The sequence below is a fragment of the Urocitellus parryii genome, unplaced genomic scaffold, assembly GCF_045843805.1.
Source record: "Urocitellus parryii isolate mUroPar1 unplaced genomic scaffold, mUroPar1.hap1 Scaffold_53, whole genome shotgun sequence".
NCBI classification, from domain to species: domain Eukaryota; kingdom Metazoa; phylum Chordata; class Mammalia; order Rodentia; family Sciuridae; genus Urocitellus; species Urocitellus parryii.
In genome coordinates, this window is record NW_027554068.1 from 3,618,096 (window position 1) to 3,630,613 (window position 12,518).

The window sequence follows — 12,518 nt, forward strand, 5'->3', positions numbered from 1 at the left end:
GACTGTATTTGGAGTCTCTAGAGAAGTTATTAAGATGAATTCTCTGGTGTGAGTTTTCATCTAACCAAAGACATTCTAAGAAGTGGAGATAAGGACACAGATACAGGCAGTTGGAAGATTATGTAAGACACAGGGACAATACCATCATCTTGAAGCCAGAGAGGCTTCCCAAGACACCAACCCTGCTGTCACCTTCTTAGTGATCTTCTAACCTCTAGAGCTCAGGAAAGAAACCTCTGTTGTTTAAGTCACCCAATCTTTGGTAGATTATTTTGGCAGCCTTAGCAACTACTATGGGGACTGAGAAGACTCATTCCAGATCGCTCTCTCAGTTCAAAGTTACTCTTTATTCTTCTTCATAGAGTTTACAAAAATTCTACCAAGGGAATACAGAATTTGAACTAAATTTACAAAGTAAAAGAGCTACAAATGCAAAACTGATACATCATGTTCTAGACAGTGGACATAAATCTATAAACTATAATCAAGCTCATCCATGAGTCTATGCATTACATTCAGAAAAAAAGAAAAGCCAACAAACCTTCCATATCTTACTGATATGTGGAATTCACATTCTAACAATTGTAAGCTTTTAAAATTCTATCTCCTTCCCACTTCTCCTTTTAAATTATTATACAAATTTTGTCTGCTTTGAGCTTCATTGTAGAATGGTTTGTGAGTATATGTTTAAAAATATAATGTAGTAAGTTGATAAAAGAGTTTGTGAGAAAATGACTTTTCTTCCTGTCATACCCATAGCCATTAAGACTATGTACATTTCAGAGGGGGTAGGTAGCTCAGTGGTAGACTCTTGCCCCATCTATCTGAGGCCCTGGGTTCAATCTCTAGCGCTATGGAGTATGGGGATACATGAATTTCTTTTATTTGAGGCATTAAGAAATATCTGCATTTTTGTGGTTTTAATTAATTGATGTGCATGCTGGGATATGTATAAAATATAGCTTTATTACTTTTTCTCCTACCCACCAGTAAACACACTGAATTAAATTCAAGAAATATTAGTATAATAAGCATAACTTAGCAAAATGTTGAAGGGAAGTTAAATATATAATTTAAAAACAGTTTTAGTTATTTCTCCATTTGATCTAATTTTGTTACCTAAAGAAAATAATTATTAGCTTCTATATTAAAGTATGTACTATGATAATTTTGCATAATCACTTTTGTGAAATTAGCAATTAGAAATCCAAATAATGTTTCAGATTAACTTTTTGGCTTTACACATGTTTCAATATAGTTCTTTGGTATTCCTGAAATTAAATTAAAAAAAAAATAACTTGTGTGCTTCATCATTCAATTTAAGTTATTATTCAGGGATTAGTTAGAACTTACATTTAATTATTAAACACACTGAAATAAGTACTGTGGACTGAGGACAATAAATACAGATAACAATTTTCCAGCACAGTGTAATTCAGAACTACAATGCTGTATTTTTCAACTTGGCATGTTTGCATTACTTAAAACATTTTCAGGGGGCATTATTCAATGCCATGTTTCCCAAAGAAACACACATAAAGAAGAAGTGGAAAGATCTGCTTTAGGAAGATTTTCCCTTATGCATTCAATTTAGATGTGTTTACATCCAGACTCCATGTTGGCCAGTTTTCCAGTTAGGAGCACGCTCTTCTAGATGATAAAAATTGATAAAACAGCCATAAAACTTGTAAAATGGCATTACAGGGATCCCATAAATGTAAAATGGCTGGTAGAGTTGGGGAATTTACACCTAGTGTTTGTCCCCTCACAGAGGCAAACACGCACAAAGCCACTGTAATAACCCTTCAAAATCAGATAATATTCTGACAGCTCAGTTTCACTGACAAAAGAGTCCTGGGAGGAAGCCAGGAGGCCCAGGTGCGCTGTGTCACACCAGTATTTAATGTAGTCTAATATCAGATAGATGCTAGTGAGAGAAAGTACTCAGAATAAAGTACAGATAATAGCCCGGACAGCCACTCATTGCAAAATTACTTGTGCTCATCGTGCTGTGAGCTTTGTATTAAATTTTTCTGTCAAGTGGCAGGAATCACAGGGAGAAGTACCTCAGAAAACCCTCCTCGTAACCTTGGATAAGGATCTATAATATTAGGCTTTCATATGATAATGGCAAATGATGCCCTTTTTGAAAAATTGCTGACTTGTAATGAAAGTCCTAATCAGATTGTGGTTGCAGAGGACCAGGAGGTGGAGGAACTGTGCCTGTGACACCCTTCGTCCCCCACCCCTTTAGCAAATTTAGAAAACTTGACAAGGTGGGTGAGTTGGAGAGAATTTATCTTACATGCATTTCCGACGAAGCCCGTGGCGTTGTGTTATAAAATGAGAAGGTGGCGGTTTAATAAATGCTGGGCCACCTGAGGCACTTTCATTAAAGTCTTTCTCTAGACAACATCACAGTGGTTTGCATTCTCCTCCCATGCTCCCTTGAGAATACAAGCAGCCCCTCTTCAGTGAGAGTCAATATCATATGTGAAGGCACGAAGAAGATGATTTGATTTGCCTTTTGGTGCACAAAATAACTGGGTGGTGATACCACTGCGGGTAGGATTAATATTCACACAAATGTATTGTCTTCTGTTTGAATGTTATGTTGTAAAAAAAGTAAAATGAAAAAAAAAATTAGAGATACTTTGGAGGAATCTGACAAAAGTCAATCCTCTGCCATTATTTCAAATATAGTCACATCCAATTGTTTGAAAAATGAAAACTTCAAAATATTAAACGTGTACACTTGTTCTTAAATAATCAACTTATTAGAAAACAATAAGGGCTAGAGGTGCTTGACAAGCTATGGAAGTAGATCACTCCTGTACATAATGTGACACTTACTATCAATGAATTTTTAATGTAATTTCTAATGTTAGTGAACCCATTCACTGATCCCAGAGAGGCAGGGTAAACAGGCGGGATTCATAGGTGCTTTTCAGTGGACTTACCATCTGTGTAGGCTTCTCTGCGCAGATGTACTGGCTGGTGTTTTTGTTTCTTGGCTGGTCTGGCTTTCTGCATGACCGCAGCACTCATGTTGCTGTCTGTAGACACAGGACTTGTGGGCCTCGGGCACTGAGATGCATGAAAATGTCAGCGACCTGGGAAAGAAGCAACAGAGCCAGACACATCAGTGAATATTAATTATCAACAGGAACAACAACAGCACAACAACAGCAAAACACTGAAGCTAGGAATCTAATTTTAAAAATCACTTGAATAAAATCTAACAAATACTAGGCTGTTTACCACTCTGTGCTAGTCACTAGAGAAAAAAGCCTAAAAGAATTTCCAGTCTTTATTTTTCTTTTATTATTTTAATCACTTCTTATATTCTGTAAGAGTTCATGATACTTATTTGGTAAAGAAAAACATTCTTTTTTTTTTTTAATTTGTGGTGCTGGGTATTGAACCCAGGGCCTTGTGTATGTGAAGCAAGTACTCTACCAACTAAGCTATATCCCTAGCTCCACATTCCCATATTTTTGCAACTAGTATTAGTAAATGTTCTTGGACAAAAATGTTAATTAAAAATTTTCATAATATATTCAATGTTTGTTGTTTTCTCCAAAGAGTCAGAGTCCATAAAAAATTCATGTTCTAAGAATGAACTGTTCTAATCACATCCTTATTTTAGCTAAATATATATTTTCGACATTCTATGATGGCAGAATCCAATGTATTTCTTTTGAGGTGATCTAAAATTATCTATCTCACATATTTAGATGAACCAAAAATTACTTACATCCCTTTTCTGTCTCAAGATAGTTGCTGATTCTAGATAATGTGACTCTTCTAAACACTGTGTTTTGATGGAGGTAGAGGTAGTTTTTGGTTATTTATTTTTGGAGAAACAATACTCCAGATACCAATGGGAACTGAATTTACCAATCAGACATGGTGCATTTCAGTGCTATCAAACTCTCTGGCTCTCCCACGTAGATGATCTATTACAACAGGTACAACATACTTAACCCAGAAGGGCAATGAAGAGCCATTGGCCTTCTGGTGACCTTCCCTATTTTGGTTTCTACAAAATCCAGTCACAAACCCAGAACTCCTTAGTACCATAAGAAATTTCAAACAGACCTGACAACATATATTTTGACTATAAACAGAAGAAGCCACATACAGAGAAATGAACACATTTAAAAATGCTAACCCAAGCATATTAAATAATAGACATTAATGCAGCCAAGTGAGAAGCAAGGTGATTGGATTATTCATTCATATTAACTTCAAGTCACATGGTGAGCACCACCATTTCCTGAAAAGAACACTGCAATAGGCAGACATGTATTTAGTTCATTATAATCATGAGCCAAGAGAAAACCAGAAATGCTACTCAATTACAATATAATAAAATATTAAACCAAAACCTCTCCTTAGCTGTGATAAAGACTATTACAATTAACGTTACATATCCATGAAAGCAGAGAATTAGGGCTGAGAGGAAGCCCATTACTCATTCTATTGTGTAAGGCCATCCACTGCTCATAGACCCTAAGGCATAAGGTCCTTTACAGATGAATTTTCAACATCATTTCTATGTTTTCCTGATTTAATGAACTGAAAAACACCCTTAATGCAATCTGAAAGTAGTGGTCTGAGATGCTTAATTTCCTGTATTTTTTTTAGCAGAGAATTAAAAAGGAAAGGGAAACAAAAGCTATATATAAGGTTATTTATTCATTAAGAAACAGAATTAGGTTTGCATATTTTACTGAATTCAGCAGCTACTGGAAGAAAAGATATTTGTCTAAATTTCATAAAATATAGACCTGACTAAAATACACACATATATATATATTCCATAATAATAAGATGAAGAAAATTAGAAATCTTTTTTCTGCAACATATTCAGGATAAAAAAAATTATAGAGATGACTTAACGATGCAAGTTAAATTTTCTCTGAAAATATTCTATACTGATAAAAAATAATAACCAATGAAGTATCTAGAAAACACAGAAAATTACCAATGTGGTAGTTGTTAGTAAAACAACTAAGTAACAAGTATCAATTGTTGTGATAGTCTTTTCTTTTTCCTAAATATTATCTCTTTTTTTGATGACCACATTCTTTTATTCTACTACTTGCATTTTTAGACTCGAGAAATACACATGCATGCGTGTGCACACACACACAGACGTGAATGCACCACACAATAATATGAATACATGTATTAATATAAACATAGATTCATCCTACACAAATTTAATCATATAAAAATCTATTTTATATTCAAATTATTTTCTTTATCATACTTGGGAGGAGAAGGCAATAAGCAAAAATGAGTTAAAACATAATAAGAGATACATTCTCATTAAAAATAGGTTACTGGCAATGAGAAAGGGAAACAGAAAATTTATTATGTGCATCTGGATTAACCTGCTCTCTCAATTATTAGATCAAAGAGGGAAAATATTTATGCTTGCAAATGTGTGTGTGTTATCCAAATCTTTAATTTTTCCCAATTAAATTAATATTCTAGTTTGAAAAGCCACGAGGAAATGAGTTTCAAAAAGAAATAGCCTATTTTCCAATGGCTGACTGTCCCACCTGGATATGTAAATATTTCTTTGACAGAACATCTGATTAAATGAAATAAAAGAATTATCACAATAAATTTTATCTGGTTTACTTTATACATACTAAGCATTGAGCAACACAAAGCTCATTTAACTGAGTAAATACATACCTTAAAGAAACTAGACCAATCAGTGTGAAACAGACACACAGATATACAGTCATATATATTTATACAATTACACTTAAAATGAGGACATTTGAATTAGCTTCTTTTTACTCTCATTATATAGCATTTATTCAATAAATGCAGAGTTTAAAAGTCTGATAAAAAAAGGAAGGAAAGAAAGAAAATAATACAAATAAATTATATTCTTGGACTTTGGTTTCCTTACTCAATTAAAAAAAGAAAAGAAAAAGTAGTTATAAATTAGACACCAGACCATAGGTGCTAACCAGCACTAATGCACACACATTGAGCTTTCTTTGTGGCTTGGGGAAAGTGCCCGACTTACCACCAGCATCCTGCATCTGCCTTCGCGCCACTTTCAGACCAGCATACTCTGCGGCTGCTGCCACTGCCTGGGCAAAATCAGCATCAGTGAAAAATGAGCCATCGGAAGAACTAACACTGGAACGCCCACTGGAGATGTTGTCCTCCTCTGAGGCTGAACCCCAGCCGTTGATCATGGACCCAGTGACAGAGCTCTCCAGGTCCCCAACGCTTGAGGCAGGGGTCTGTTCAAGCCCAAGCAATAAAAGCCTTCTAGTTTGTATTTTGGCAACTTCCATGTCTGCTTCATCTTCTTCCTCTTCTGGCGCATCCGTATCCATATCTGAGACCAGGGGTCCTGAAATGTAGCCATAGGTGTGCAGGGGAGAAATCGGCCGCGGAGGCAGAGGAGGACTCGCTGGCTGCCTTCTGCATGGAGAGGAATCAAGAGCAAGAGCTCAGCTCATTATCTAAGTCAGGACCCAATGAAGCAACCAGAAATTCACAAGGAAACTGATTTGATCTTTGCTTCTGTTGAGCTGAATTGCTCAGAGGGAGAAAAAAAAAGGCTATAAATCTTTTATATCAGAGTTTGATTTTACTTTGGTTTGTATCTCACTTAGGGGCTTCCCTGCAGTACATTTTATTCAAGTTTTATAGAAATATACTCAGCTAAGTCTCATGTTTATCGGTTGAATTGAAAAGTTTTTAAAAGTTAAAATAGGAAGTGATACATATTTTAATGTTTTTATTAGTGCATTATAATTATACACAATAGTGTGGTTCATTGTGAAATATTCATGTATGCACCTATAACATAGTTTGTTCCACTTCATTGATTAATACTCTTTTGGGGAGCATCCAACTATATATTTGTCCTAAAGACTTTCCAAATTATCGATAGCTTATTATTGCCAAAGACAACATTCATTCATCCCCAATTCACTCCAAAACATTCATTTCTTTCCCTTTTCTTTATTGCCACTCTACAATTCCAAGTGAACGAAGTCAATTCAACTAGACTATAAATAGTAAAATTTCATAGAATTAACAAAAACATATTCAGCACATAACACAATTCCTTTCGTATTTTAATATGTATGTAACATATATGTATTAAATAATACTATACATTCATTTTATTTTTTTAAGAGAGAGAGAGAGAGAGAGAGAGAGAGAGAGAATTTTTAATATTTATTTTTTAGTTCTCGGCGGACACAACATCTTTGTTGGTATGTGGTGCTGAGGATCGAACCCAGGCCGCACGCATGCCAGGCGAGCGCGCTACCACTGAGCCACATCTCCAGCCCCTATACATTCATTTTAAAAGCTATGGGACCCAAGAGCACTTTTTCTCTAATTTACTCATTTATGAGTTTAAATGAAGGTATTTGGCTGTTTTAAACTTACTTGGTTTTCTGTTATTCTATCTATCTCTTTAATAATATGCTTAAAGATATTTTTTTCTAATGAGCTGAAATTAGTTAAGGATCAAAAAGGAGGGTAAAATTAAGTAGTATCCCACAGTCTTAGTTCACAGAGTAACTGATGTTTCAGCCACCTCTCCACAGGCTTGAAGAACATCAGTTAAAAGCAGTCTTTCTACTAACGCTACCCAATATACTCCAGTGAATATAAGATGTCTGAGAAGATAGAGAGCATTTGGACTTAAGTGAAAGAAAAGTCATGAAAAGGTGTTATTCTCAAGGTAGAAGAATAACAAGAGAACAGCACCTAATTAAGAGCATGCCTGCAAAAAAGGGAAACGGACACACAGTGATGCTCAGAAGATGCAAGGTCAAAGATGGGACACAATGGGGGACTACCAAGCAGAAGGTTCATGACAGCACCTCATCAGATCCTGCACTCCTGATTTCATAGAATTAAAAAACACAGATTCAGCACATGACAGTTAAAATAAATGATAATTATTTTAAACACAACAACTAACTCACTGAGCACATATTTTGTATCTAAGCATATTTTACAATGTTATCTCAATTCTCAGAGCAATTTTCTGAGTTACTTTTTAAATTATCATTTTATATGTGAGGATATTGAAATTCAGAGGAATTAAGGATTTTGTCAAAGTTCTTAAAGGTAGGGTATCTAAAATTCAGAATTTAAACTCAAATTTTGCTTCCAAGATCATGACCTTCCTTCCTTCTAGGAATGGTATTAACACACACACACAGACACACACACACACACACACACACACAAAAAGTATGCCAAGAGAGGTGTGTGTGTGTGAGTGTGTGTGCATGCACGCGCACGCCAGGAGAGGTATGTTTCAGTTATATTTGAATTAAAGACACAAGAAACAAAAATAACATGTTTTAGTAAAGGACTATGTGTATATAAGTATACATTATTACACATTTTTTTATATGTTCACACATGCAGGGTTCTTTAATATAATTCATCACTTTTCATTTCTGGGTGGTTTGTAATGTGTCTGTGTGTGGCACTAGAAGAAATATGAAAAATGTGCCAAAGCTGGAGTTATTTAAGAGATTAAAATGGATAATTGTTTCAATGTGGATTCTGTCATACACATAGGAGGAAAACCTTTGTTTAATTTGGAATGCAATAAAATAGCATACTTAAAAGTTAATTTGCAGCCTTTGTAAGCATGCACATCCAAAATACCACAAGAAATTTCTTTTTTTTTTACAGTCATGTAAGAGTTTTTAGTACAAAGGGTACTGTTTTGACCATCAATAAAGGGGTGTAGAATGGCCAGCTTCCCTGTGAAAGGATGCCAGCATTGCTGTTTGGATAATTCACATTCTGTAGAGCAAAAATGTTAAACAAGGGCTGTCTTTTAACTACTACCAACACGTGCAAATTCTGAAGAAAGACAGGAAAAAAAATGTATTCAAACCATCTGTAAATAAGGCCATCCCGGGGAAAGTGTGATAAACATGTACAGTTTGAAATATGTAATATATTCTACTTGAAAACAAAAAGCTATTTCGAGATGCTGCATTCAAGTGGGGCTTGTTGAAAATGAACCTCAACCTTTTAGATTCCTCCCCCTGAGGGGTTTTCAGCATCTTCTGAAATAATGTACAAGTATATGACTGTGACTCACAACACTCTAGGCTCCTACAAAAATGATGCCTTCATAAATATGTTCAAGAAAGAAAGGGGTGATTCCATTAATTTATGAAAGCAGATGTCTCTACAGTTCACCATATAGCATGTACCAGGAAAAAGACAAAAGGGGAAAAAAAAATCCATACCTTTCAAATCCTTTTTTCTAACACTAGTGTAGTTTCAATTTTTTTGTATAATCAACTATTACCTAGTTTGTAAAAAGACAAGATATTTAATTTTCCTTTACCTTATTTCTTTCTTTTCCTTCTAACAATATCATATTCAACTTCTCTGTATGAAAAAACATTCGACAATTTTCTACTTCATACATGAAAACTATTTTTGCTGTTCAAGGTATTTTTATTATTAGCTGCAGTGAATGCAATAGTGTCATTTTTTGAAACAATATGTATCAGTTTAATTATATTATTTTCATTGTTCTTATATGAGAAAAAGAGAAGGGTTGCTACTATGTTAGTCACTTAGTTTATCTAATTTTAGACAATATGGAATATCCTAGAAGCTCATAAGAACAAAAAATCGCAATATTAATAATAGTTCAAGCCTTTAAGGCTTATAAAATTAATATTGTGGTATTATAATACTTTTTTCATTAACTTTTTGTTACATATATTGTAATATTTACATATGCCCCTAATCAACAAGCATAAAATAATGTATTTATTCTTTTTTTAAAAAGTTTTTTTAGTTACACATGGACACAATTTGTTTACTTTTATGTGGTACTGAGGATCAAACCCACTGCTGTACATGTGCGAGGCAAGCGCTCTGCCACTGAGCCACAACCCCAGCCCCAGTGTATTTATTCTTTAAACATCTATTGTGCATATATTATTGTGTGGTCCCTACTAGATTTTGAGTCTAAGGATTATAAGGATTCAGTTTTAAGGCATACATACTGAATACAAACTAACTATACATATCTGGGCCAGAGAGATCTCATTTTTCAAAATACCCATAATAATATCTCTAAATTCAAATGATCTTCTGAAACAAGAGAGGGAATTTGGTTCTACATTGTTAAATCAGAATGAGCTTTGTGACTGCTTTGACCAATAGGCTATAGAAGGAGTAAGATTATGCCCCTAATCGGAATATAGTACTAAACTGATTTGAAAACTTTCTCTTTCTGCCTTCTTTGAAACCAGCTGACATGTTAAAAGTGTCTCTATCCTGAAACCTTATATTATGAGAAGCCCAGGCTTATGTGATGACACTTTGGAGATGGAGGCTGAGGAATATTGGGACATCAGATATGAGGGATAAAACTAACTTGGCAGGAGATCTTACCCCCCAAACCAGGCGAAAGTCATGAAGATTAGAGATGAATTGTCCAACTGAATTTTTTTCAGAATCCCAAATTCATGGGATTGTGAATAAAATAAAATGGTTGTTATAGGCCACCAAGCTTTAGAGTAGTTTGTTAGACAGCAATAGAGACAGGAATTCAGACACTATGTTAGAAATTCAGCTGAATAAAATATACTTCTTATTTGAACTTGTAGTCCAGTGGAAGAGATCAACAATTCATTATGTGTGCAATCATAATACATTAAGTCAGCACCCTAATGGGGCTATATACGGTGTTGTGGGAATACATATAACAGGCTCCCATCCCTTCATTGTGGTATTAGGGAAGGAGGATCTGCCACTTAATTTTGAGTTTAAAGAATACATAGGTGTTAGCTCTGAAAAAGGAGCAGATAATAGTGTTCCAGGAAGTTGGGCAGAATGTGCAGAGACCTTGAAGTGAACAAGAACTGTTCTTCTTCCAGGAACTGGAAGAAACTTAAGAGTAAAACAATACAGACATTGATGGGGGTGTGGCAGTGGGCAAGGATGAAGTCACAGAGGGGTCAGATCACAAAGGGTCTTGATTGCTACATTAAGGAATCTTGTCTTTATTTTAAGGGGAATGGGAAACCATTGTGAGATTTCAAGCATTGATGAAACTTGATCAGCATTGCATTTTAGGAAAATGTCTCTGTACAGCCTTCAGCAGGGGCACAGTTTGAAGAAGGGGCAGGGTCAAAGGCACTGAGACCACTTAGCAGAACATTACTGTAATGCAGGCATGAGAAAATGGCTGCTGGAACAAGAAAAGTGCATTTATGCCTGAATATATGTGCTTCTTTCAGAGTGATATTTAGGCAGTAAAAATCTGCAGGAATAAGTACTGGGATATATGGGTCGAAGCTCTAGAATGAGACCTGTAGAGAAATAGCTATCTATCTCTAATGATTGCATCATTAGGGAAGTGGCAGAATGATAAGAAACAGAAGTCATTGACTGATGGGACTGATGTTTGAATAGGTAAAAGGATTGAGAAGAGGCTTCACTCAAGGACTTAACTACAGATGAGAGTCCAACACTCTATCTAGTCTCAACAGGGTAGGCACAATTTAAATGCCAACATTAGGGAATGAGCTACATAAATTACAGTATCTATTTAACCCAAGTGTCTACACTAAAAGTTACCAACAGAGAAAAATACACTGTTCAGCTAAAAGAGTAACTTGCAAAATAATATTGGCAAGCTACCAATTCAAGACAATGTGAAAACAGGTAGAGATGAAAGTTTGAAAGGATTTTTACTGAGCTCTGAACAGTGACTGCTTCTGACTATACAGATCATTGGTACTTTATATTTTCATTTTGCTTATCTGTATTTTTAAAATGTCATACAGAGTCTATAGTCACCATTTCAAAAGCATTAACAGGATTTTCTTTTTTTTTAAATGGGCTCACACCACCTTTTTATTAGTGTCCAGAATTATTTCCAGCAATGATCCTGGAAATAAAATTCATAATTTCTTTATAGACTGAAAATAAAAAAAAAACTTAAAAGCTAAAACTAGTTAAATTCACTATAAGTGCTGCAGGTATGGTGTTTTTCTCAATCACATCTGTATACTTCAAGATCATACATGTATTTGTCACCCTAAAACAGGAGAAAGTAGGTCATTTTCAGTATCAGATTTCAGCCATCATTTACTGGGTCGGGGGGTGGGGGAAATTCTGTGAAGGCAAAGACGTGAGAAAGACATGAACTCTGACATCAGAGAGCTTTGAATTTAAATAGAGGATCAGATAAACAAATAGGAAATACTAAAGCAACAAGAAAACTGATTAACTGAGATGGGAACAGAGCCTGATGAAGATGAAAAAGAAGACTGGTGGATTTTTGCCAGTCAATCAGAGGAAAGCTCCATGGAGTGTTTCTGAGCAGGACTTGGAAAGATGAACAATGCTTGCCAAGCAATCAAAAAAACAGCACGTCCTAGACCAGGATGTTGGGTGAGTTTAAGATAAACTCAGAGAATTTCAAACAGACTAATTAGAAATGTTGTGGGAAGGGAAAG

At 35.1% G+C, this 12,518-nt stretch overlaps 1 pseudogene; it reads right to left on the minus strand.

Annotated features, from left to right (window-relative positions):
* LOC144252700 (roundabout homolog 1-like) overlaps nucleotides 1-12,518 on the minus strand; it is a 145,775-nt pseudogene that overhangs the window by 13,950 nt on the left and 119,307 nt on the right.